General features: G+C 42.0%; 1 protein-coding gene across 1 annotated transcript in view; it reads left to right on the top strand.

Annotated features, from left to right (window-relative positions):
* The first annotated feature begins 1,068 nt into the window (after nt 1-1,068).
* Nucleotides 1,069-9,875, top strand: part of RAB23 (RAB23, member RAS oncogene family) — a 36,372-nt gene continuing 27,565 nt past the window's right edge. Inside the window, exon 1 of the mRNA XM_023513143.1 lies at nt 1,069-1,356. The gene's annotated coding sequence lies outside the window, so the exon portion shown is untranslated. The remainder of the gene's footprint in view (nt 1,357-9,875) is intronic.

Raw genomic sequence — 9,875 nt, 5'->3', positions numbered from 1 at the left:
CCCCCAAGTAGCTGGGACTACAAGCACCCGCCACAACGCCCACCTATTTTTTGGTTGCAGCTGTCATTGTTGTTTGGCCTGGTCGGCTGGGCTAGACTGAAACCCACCAGCTCTGGTGTATGTGGCTGGCGCCTTAGCCTCTTGAGCCACTGGCGCTGGCCTGTGTCTAGCTTTTTATGCTCAACTTTAGATTTCTACAATTTATCCAAGATCTGCCTATACTTGCAGATGGCCTTTCACATTGCCCTGTAGTGCTCCTCTACACGGACACTGTGTGAATTCATTCATTTATTCTATAGCTGATAGTCTTGTTATTCCCGTTTGGGAGCTATCACAAGTGCAGCCATGACCACTTGACACGTGTCTGTGGGCGCCTTATGCATTTCTCTTGGTTGTACTTGTAGTTGTGGAACTGTTGGGTATGCACATAAAGGGTATGCATCTTTAGGGGATAGTGCCAAACTTTTAAAAAGAAGTTGTTCTACTTCACATTGCAGCAGGACGGTGGAAAAATCCAGTTACTCCACATCCTCGCCAACACTTGTTATTTTGCATCTTTTTTTTCTATTCCATTTTATTTTTAAATATCAAAACAACTGAAGCAAAGTTAAAGTGGCTTTTTGCAGGATGTGTCGGTTTTTCCTTTGGCTCTCTGAATTATTAACTATGTCAGGCTTCTACTTTGCCCAGCCAAATCCTTCAGGCTGTGTGAGTGCGTTTTCGACTTTGCTCGACATTTCTGCTCACTTTGCCACTTAAGATGTCATCTGGTCAAGAAAATGAGGTGTGTGTCCGAGACGGCGCAAGTCCTTTTGAGGACTCTGGAAGCGTGATCATTCTGTAGGCAAAACTTAAATGCGGGCCTTCTTTGGCCGATTTGCCTTTTCTAGCGTTCACGATGCTCTGCCTACCTCGGGTCTGCGCACAGCACATCCCGGATCTCCCGGAGCCGCCGGGAGAAGCCAAGCCGCCCTCTCCGCAGCCAGAGCAGGGGCGGGGCGCGGGGCGGGGCGCCGGGTGGGTGGGGGGGAGCACAGCGGCCCCGCGCATGCGCAGCCGATGCCCAGCGCATGCTCCGCGCCGCGGCGGGTCCACAGCTGAGGGGAGTCCAGTACCCCGCGCCCCGCCGGCCCCGGAGGTACTCCCGCTGAGCGGCTCGATTTGAGCCTTGTTTACCAATAAAGTTCGTTTAAAAATCATAATCATTCCTAACAGAGCGAAAGAGGGCGCGAGCCAGCCGGGCGGCCCCGCTAGGGAAGCTGGCGCGTTGGGAAGAGGCGGCGGCGCCAGCGGTTGCGCCGCGACCAGAAGGAGCCGGTCGCGCCGGGCGGTTACTTGGCGCCAGGCAGGGGGACGGTGAGTAGCGGCTCGCGCTCCCCGGCGGCGGCGCTGCGCTCACTCGCCCTCTCCGGGGCCTCGGGGCTCCTCCCGCTGAGGTGGGGACGGACCCACCTCTCCCCAGGGTCCCAGGATGCGCCTCACTGCGGGGAGCGGGGAGGGGCGTCGGGGTCAGGGGCCTCCAGGCCGGGGCTCCCATCCCCCGGCCCGGCCCGCCAAGCGCCCGCTCGCCGCCCCTGAGCACCGAGCCCGAGTGCCGGCTGGACGGGGAGAGCGGCCGCGCCTGCCCGGCGCCCCCTCCCAGCTCGCTGCGGTCGCGTCTGTCTAGGTGTCGGTGCTGGAAGTGCCCCGTGGGCGGGAAAGAGCGGGCCGGAGCAAGGGCGAGGCGCGGCGCGCTCAGCCTGGCACAGAGCATCGGGCTTTTTGCTCTGCCCCAGCCCTAAGTGAGGAAGGGGCGACCCCGGACAGGCGAGGCACCAGCAAGGGGCTTAAGTGCTCGGGTTAGGTTGGTGGGGCAGAGGGTCATCAGCTCCGCCCTGACTTTTACATTCCTGGTCCCCCTGCAGTGGGGCCCCTCTTTCCTCGCGGCCCCACCCTTCCCTAGTCGCACTCTCAGAGACTGCTAGAATATGAATGAGCCAGACTGCTCTATTTCATTGACACGGATTGCCACAGAATTAACTTTACTGGGAGATCCGAGGAGCCATCAGCAGTTGCCAGGATTAAGAAGCTGAGTCGTGTGTAAGGGACTAGAACCGTATTGTCAGGAGCTAGTGAAGTGATTAAGTAGGGTCTTGTAGACCTTTTTAGGGCTGTTTACTTCTCTAGGTTTTACATAATTCCTGAAATCTCGGTAACTTCACTATTTTTTCCCCCCGCTTCTCTTGGTTCTGCATAACTCCTGAAATTTAGATAATTTCATTGACTCTAAAAAGTTTTTCAGTATTTTTACAAATATAATCATACCTATGCTTTAGTAAAGGCTGTTATGAAAAAAAAACCCTTTGAACAGTGAGTTAACTCATCCTTTTCTAATTTATTAGATTACATTGCCTAGCAAAATGTTAAAATTTTAAGTTCAGTGGAAAGGATTTTTATGTAAAGTATTGCTGTCAAGGTTTTTAATTATTGTACTCAGGATTGTGCGTATTTTCTAAGAACTTAATTTTTTTTTTTTTTGGAGACGGAGCCTCAAGCTATCCCCCTGGGTAGGGTGTTGTGGCATCACGCTCACAGCAACCTCCAACTCCTGGGCTCAAGCGAGTCTCCTGCCTCAGCCTCCCAAGTAGCTGGGACTACAGGTGCCCGCCACAACGCCTGGCCATTTTTTGGTTGCAGCCATCATTGTTTGGCGGGTCCGGGCTGGGGATTCGAACCCACCACCTTAGGTGTATGTGGCTGGCGCCTTAGCAGCTTGAGCCACAGGAGCCGAGCCTAAGAACTTAATTATTGATATAGCACTTTAAGTCTATAGTGTCTGAGAATCTCAAGTGTCAAACTGTGTTAAAATTTGATTTTTTTCTTAAATTACACTATTTTAAATATTAACTTATGGTGAAATTGACCTTCTGGAGGGCCGGTAGTTCTGTGGATTTTAGATTCATGTAACCCCCACTACAATCAACATGTAGAACAGTTCCATCATCTTACTAATACTCATGCTGTCCCCTTATATCACATCCCTTAGCCTTAACCCCTGACAATTACTGCTTTTTTCCAGAACATCCTATAAATGGAATCATGACAATAGGTAACTTTTTTTGTTGCAGTTTGGCGGAGGCCAAGTTCGAACCCACCACAACCTTCAGGGTATGGGGCCAGTGCCCTACTCACTGAGCCACAGGCGGGGCCCAACAATAGGTAACATTTTGATACTGGCTTCTTTCACTCAGCATGAATGCCTTTGAGATACCTCCAAGGTGTTTTTGTATGGGTAATTTCCTTTTTTATTGAGGAGTAGGATTTTATTACTACATCCACCTGCTGAAGGACATCTGAGTTGTTTTCAGTTTTGGGTGATTATGAATAGAAGGCTGTAAATACTATGTACAGAGGTTTTTGTGTGAACATGTTTTTGTTTCTTTATGGTATTGGTAGGAGTAGGATTGCATGGTCATACAGGAAATGTATGTTTAATTTTTTAAAATCTGTCAGACTTTCTCAGAGTGGCTGTATCATTTTGCATTCCCACCAGCAACATGTGAGAGTTCTAGAAGCCCCACGTCCTCCTCAGCATTTGGTATCGTCAGCATTTTATAATTTAGCCATTCAAATGGGCCTGGAGTAATATCTCATTGTAGTCTTAATGTGCCTTTAACTGATGGCCGGTGATGTTGAATATCTTTTCATGTGTTCATTTGCCATAGATACTCTTGTGAGGTGACTGACCAAATCTTTTGCCCATTTGTAACTTGAGTCTCCCTTCCCTCCCCTCCCCTCTCCTCCCTTTTCCTCCCCTTCTCTATTTTTGACACAAGGTCTGTTTTGCTGTTCAGGCTAGAGTACAGTGGCATCATCATAGCTCACTGCACCCTCAAACTTCTGGGCTCAAGGGATCCTTCTGCCTCAGCCTTCTGCATTGCTGGGACTATGAGCATGCACCACCATGTCCCACTAATCTTTAATTTTTTGTAGAAATGGGGGTCTCACTATGTTGCTCAGGCTGGTCTTCTTGACTCCTGGCCTCAAGCAATCCTCCCACCTCAGCTTTCCAAATTGTTAGGATTACAGGTTGAATTTAGAGAATTCTTTATATGTTCTGGATATAATTTATATGTCATAAAACATGTTTTACAATATTTCTTCCAGTCTGTAGCTTGTATCTTTTCATACTCTTCACAGTGTCTTTCAGAGAGCAATTCTTTTTTTTTTTTTTTTTTTTTAAAGACAAGAGACTCATTCTGTTGCCCAGGCTGGAGTGCTATTAGAGTGAGAGCTCACAGCAACCTCAAACTCCAGGGATCAAGTGATCCCTCCTACTTCAGCCTTCTAAATAACTGGGACTCTAGTTCCCTGTCATAATCCCTGGCTAATTTTTCCTATTTTTAGTAAAGATGGAGTCTCATTCTTGTTTAGGCTGGTCTCCAACTCCTGAGCTCAAGGGTTCTTCCCACCTCAGCATCCCAGAGTGCTAGGATGACAGGTATGAGCCACCATACCTAGCCAGGAGAGCAAATATGTTTAAAGTCCAGTTTGTCAGTTTTTCTTTTATGGATCTTTTAGTATCATGTCTAATAACTCTTTGCCTAATTCTAAGTTAAGAAGATTTCCACTTTTTGAAAAAAACTTTTAAAAGTTATAGTGTTACATTTATATATGTGGTACATTTTAAGTTAATTATATAAGGTGTGAAGTTTAGATGCAGGTTGACTTTTATGCATACAGATGTCTAGTTCCATCACTGTTGAAAAGACTATCTTTTATTAATTTTTTAACCTTTGTCAAAAATCAATTGGCTGTATTAGTGTGAATTCATTTTGGGCCCTCTGTTCTGTTCTATTTTACCAGTATCACACTTTTTTGGATTAATTTATTGTTATAGTATTTTAAAATCAGTTAGTATGATTTCCTCCAGATTTATTCTTTTTCAAAATAGTTTTAGCTATTCTAGTTCCTTTGTCTTTAGTTTAGAACCAGGTTTTCTCTACAAAAACTCCTGCTTTTACTTTGATTGGAATTGCATTATACCTATAGATCAATTTGGGGAGAAATGCTATTTTTACTTTGTTGAGTCTTCCGATCCATGAACATGGTATCTCTTTCCATTTAGGTCTTTGTTTCATTAATGTTTTGTAGTTTTCAGCATATTCCTGTATATCTTTTGCTGTATTTATGCCTAAGTATTTAATTTGGGGAAGCTATTGTAAATCTCATTTTTTTTTTTGAGCCACAGGCACCGCCCCTGTAAACCTCATTTTAATAAGAGTTCAAATTATAAATTATTTATATATATAAATACAGTTGAATTTTGTGTGTTGCCCTTGTATCCCGTGACTTTACTAAACTCTCTTATTAATTCCAGGGTTGATTTTTTGGGATATATTTTTGGGATGGGAGGGGTAGGTTCCTTGGGTTTTTCTATAGAGACAATCATGTCATTATGAACATAGACGGTTTTCTTTTTTTTTCTAATCTATAAACATTTTATTTTTGTTGCCTATTGCACTGGCTAGGATTACATGTATGATGAATACGATTAGTGAACATGGACATCCTTACCTTGCTTCCAGTTGAAGCAAGGAAAGCAATCAGTCTTTCAGAATTAAGTATGATGTTACCATAGGTTTTCTATCATAGATGCCCTTTATCAGGTTGAAGAAGTACCATTCTATTTTGGGTTTGTCAAGAATTTTTCTCACAAATAGATATTAAATTTTGTCAGATACTCCCTCTGCATCAATTGACATTGTGATATGGTGTTTCATCTTAAGTCTATTAATATGGATTATATTGATTGATTTTCAAGAATTGAACCACCCTTGCATTCCCAGAGTAAAGTCCACTTGATTGTGGTATATTATTATTTTTAAATATTGTTGAATTCAGTTTACTAGTTTTTTGTTTATGGTTTTTGTGTCTATGTTTATGAGGGTTTATCTATTCTTTTTTGTACTGTCTTTGCATGGGTGGTTTTTGTATCCATATAATGCTTCTTCTTAGAGTTGGGAAGTGTTTCCTCCTTGTTTCTATTTTGGAAGAGATTACGGACATTGGTGTTAATTTTTAAAGACAGTCTCACTTCGTGCCCTAGGTAGAGTGCTGTGGCATTATAGCTCACAGCAACCTCACACTCCTTCCTGGGTTTAAGCCATGCTCTTGCCTCAGCCTCCCAAGTAGCTGGGAGTATAGGTGCCTACCACGATGAATGTCTAGTTTTTCTATATTTAGTAGAGAATGGGTCTCACTCTTACTCAGTCTGGTCCTGAATGCCTGACCTCAGATGATCCACCTGCCTCAGCCTCCCAGAATGGTAGGGTTGCGGGTATGAGCCACAGCGCCCCTCCCTCACCCCACCCCACCCCACCCCTGGGGGATTACTTTTTGCATTTTTAAGTTACAAATTCAATTTTTTAAATAGTTACAGTGTTATTCAAATGATCTATTTCATTTTGAATGAGTTCTGGTAGTTTATGCTTTTCAAAGAATTGATTGATTTTATCTGGCTTGTCAGATTTATGTGTGCACAGTTGTTGAATTGTCTTTTTGAGTCTGCAGAGTCTGTTTCGTGCCCTGTATTTTACTCCTGATACGGGTTCCTTAGGTCTCTCTTTATTGTGTGTTAGTTTCACTAAAGGTTTGTCAATTTTACCAGTCTTTGCAAAAAACTAACTTTTGTTTAATCACTGTTCTGTTTTTCTATTTTCAGTTTCATTTATTTCTGTTCTTTTATTTCCTTTCTTTTGATTGCTTTGGCTTTACTTTGCTCTTTTTCTAGTTTTTTTCTTTTCTTTTCTTTTTGAGACTGAGACTCACTATGTGGCCCTCGGAAGAGTGCTGTGGTCACAGCTCACAGCAACCTCATATTCTTGGGCTTAAGCAGTTCTCTTGCCTCAGCCTCCCAAGTAGCTGGGACTACAGGTGCCTGCCACAATGCCTGGCTGTTTTTTTATTTAGTTGTCACTGTTGCTTAGCTGGCCTGGGCTGGGTTCAAACCCATTGCCTCCAGTGTATGTGGCTGGCATCCTAACTGCTGAGCTACAAGTTTCTTGAGATGGGAGCTTAGATTATTGATTTGAGACCTTTTTTTAATAGTAAACATTTAGTGTTCTAAATTTTTTATTCAGCACTGATTTAGCTGTGTCCCATAAATTTTTACATTACTATATAGGTACATGTACATATCAGTACAACAAATACTGTATTTTCATTTTCATTAAATTCAAATTATTCGTTTTCTTCTCTTGGGACTTCTTTGACTCAGAGATGCTTTATTATTACTATTACTGAGCAGAGTCTCACTTTGTCAACCAGGCTAGAGTTCAGTGGTGTGCTCATAGTTCACTCGAATCTTGAACTCCAGTGATCCTCCTGAGTAGCTGGGACAACAGACATGTACAACCATGCCCAGCTAATTTTTTAAAAGCTTTTTTTGTGGAGACAGGTCTCGCTGTGTTGTCTAGACTGGTCAAAAACTCCTGGCCTCAGGCAACCACAGATAGTTTAGCAGTGTATGCTTTTAGTTTCCAAATATGTGGAGATTTTCCTGTTATCTTTCTGTTACTGATTTCCAGTGTTGTAGTCAGTGAACACATTCTATATGACTTTCATTACTTTAAGTTTATTGAGGTTTGTTTTATGGTCCATAATATGTTGTATCTTGGTATATGTTTACTTCCTGTTTGAAAGGAAGTATATTCTACTATTGTTGCGTGGACAGTTCTATAAATGTCAAAAAGATTCTAATTTTTTGTGTGTTTTCAGAATTTCATTTTAGTTGTAGTGGTTTTTAGTTTAAGTCTTTGTATAACTTTTTTAGTGGTTGCTTGGGTATTACATTATATACAGTCATGTATTGCTTAACAAGGGGGATCCACGTTCTGAGAAATGCACCAGGAGGCAATTTCATCACTGTGTGACTGTCACAGAGTACTTACAGTAACCTAGATGGTGTATCCTACTACAGACCTAGGCTATATGGTATAGCCTATTGCTTCTGGGCAGCAAACCTATATAGCATGTACTGTACTAAGTCTGTAGGCAACTGTAACAGTGGTGTTTGTGTATCTAAACATAGAAAAGTTACAGTAAAAAGACAGTTTTCTAATTGGGGACAACCATCTTATATGCATACAGTCCACTGTTGACCAAAATGTCATTTTGTGGTACATAATCATAAATGTGATTTATCATATATCTCTTGGTATTTATATTATATTGTATTTTACCAATTCAAGTGAAGAGAAAACTTATCTTCTTTACATCCATTTATCCTTCCCGTTTTATAATTAATTATCTTAAATATTCTCTCTACGTGTATTAAACACCACATAGGATAGTTTTATAATTTTTGTTTCAACAGTCAAACATAATTTAGAACACTCAAGGGAAGGGAAGCCTATTGTACTTAACAATATTTTTGTTCTTACTATGTTCTGATAGTCCAAGATTTTGTTTTTTGTCTTTTTTAATCATTCACTTTCTGTTTAGAGAACTTCTTTAGCTGTTCTTTTTGTATAAATCTGCTATCAGCAAATGCTCTTAGTTTTCCCTCATGGGATTATGTTGATTTCCTGTTCATTCCTAAAGTATATTGTCATTGGCTATACAATTGTGGCTTGACAGTTCTTTTCTTTCAGTGCTCAAAAAATGATATGTCACTACCTCCTGGCCTCCATGATTTCTTTCTTTCTTTTTTTTTTTTTGAGACAGCATCTTAAAGCTGTCACCCTGGGTAGAGTACCGTGGCATTGTAGCTCACAGCAACCTCCAACTCTTGGGCTCAAGCGATCCTCTTGCCTCAGTTTTTCTATTTTTAGTAAAGATGGGGTCTTGCGTTTGCCTGGGCTGGTCTTGAACCCGTGAGCTCAAGCAATCCATTTGCCTTGGTCTCCCAAGTGCTGGGATTATAGGCGTGAGCCACCATGCCTGGCTGGCCTTCACGATTTCTGATGAGAAATTCACTGACCTTTGAATTATTTTCTCCTGTAGGTAGGGAGTCTTTTTTTCTGGCTGTTTTCAGAATGATTTCTTTCTCCTTAAGTTTTTAGAAGTTTGAGTTTGGTGTTTCTTGGTCTGGAGTTTGTTAGGTTTATCTTATTTGGAATTCATTCAACTTCTTGAATCTGTAGGTTTATTTTTTCCAAATTTGGGAAATTTTTAGGTGTTAAACAATAGAAACTCCATCACTCTACATTGACCACCTCCTTAAGTTGACCAAATTTTCATCAACTAGACATATACCACGTGTACATATCAATACAGTAGGCCTAGTTCCTTGTGTTGACCACCTCTGTATGTTAGCCAGTTTGTTAAAGTCCCTTTGGTGTTCAGTGCACAGAGATTCTACCGTATCTTGAAATACGTTCTCGGCCCTCTCTTCCTTCTCTTCTCCTTTGGACTCTGTGGTGACATAAATATTACATTTTTCTGTTTAGTTCCACAGATCCCCAAGACGCCTTCATTTCAGTCTGTTTGCTCTGGATTACTCAGATTGGGTACTCTTTATTGGTCTGTATTAAACTTCACTAATTTTTTTCATGGACCCTTCTGCTCGTGAGCCTATCATTGAGTTTTTTATTTTGGTTATTATAATTTTCAGCTTTAAACATTCCGTTTTGTTCTTTATATTTTGTTTCGTTGATGAGACTTTATTTCTTACGTTTGTTTCAAGTGTGTCCATAATTGCTCCTTGACTGCCAGCTGTTTTTACTTTTATTTTATTTTCTTTCTTTCTTTATTTATTTATTTTGAGACGGAGCCTCAAGCTATCCCCCTGGGTAGAGTTCCATGGCATCACGCTCACAGCAACCTCCAACTCCTGGGCTCAAGCGAGTCTCCTGCCTCAGCCTCCCAAGTAGCTGGGACTACAGGCACCTGCC

This window comes from Otolemur garnettii, unplaced genomic scaffold, assembly GCF_000181295.1.
Source record: "Otolemur garnettii isolate 467f Iridium unplaced genomic scaffold, OtoGar3 scaffold00035, whole genome shotgun sequence".
Classification (NCBI taxonomy): Eukaryota; Metazoa; Chordata; class Mammalia; order Primates; family Galagidae; genus Otolemur; species Otolemur garnettii.
The sequence above is the reverse complement of the archived record's forward strand: the minus strand, read 5'-3'. Positions and strand labels throughout refer to the sequence as shown.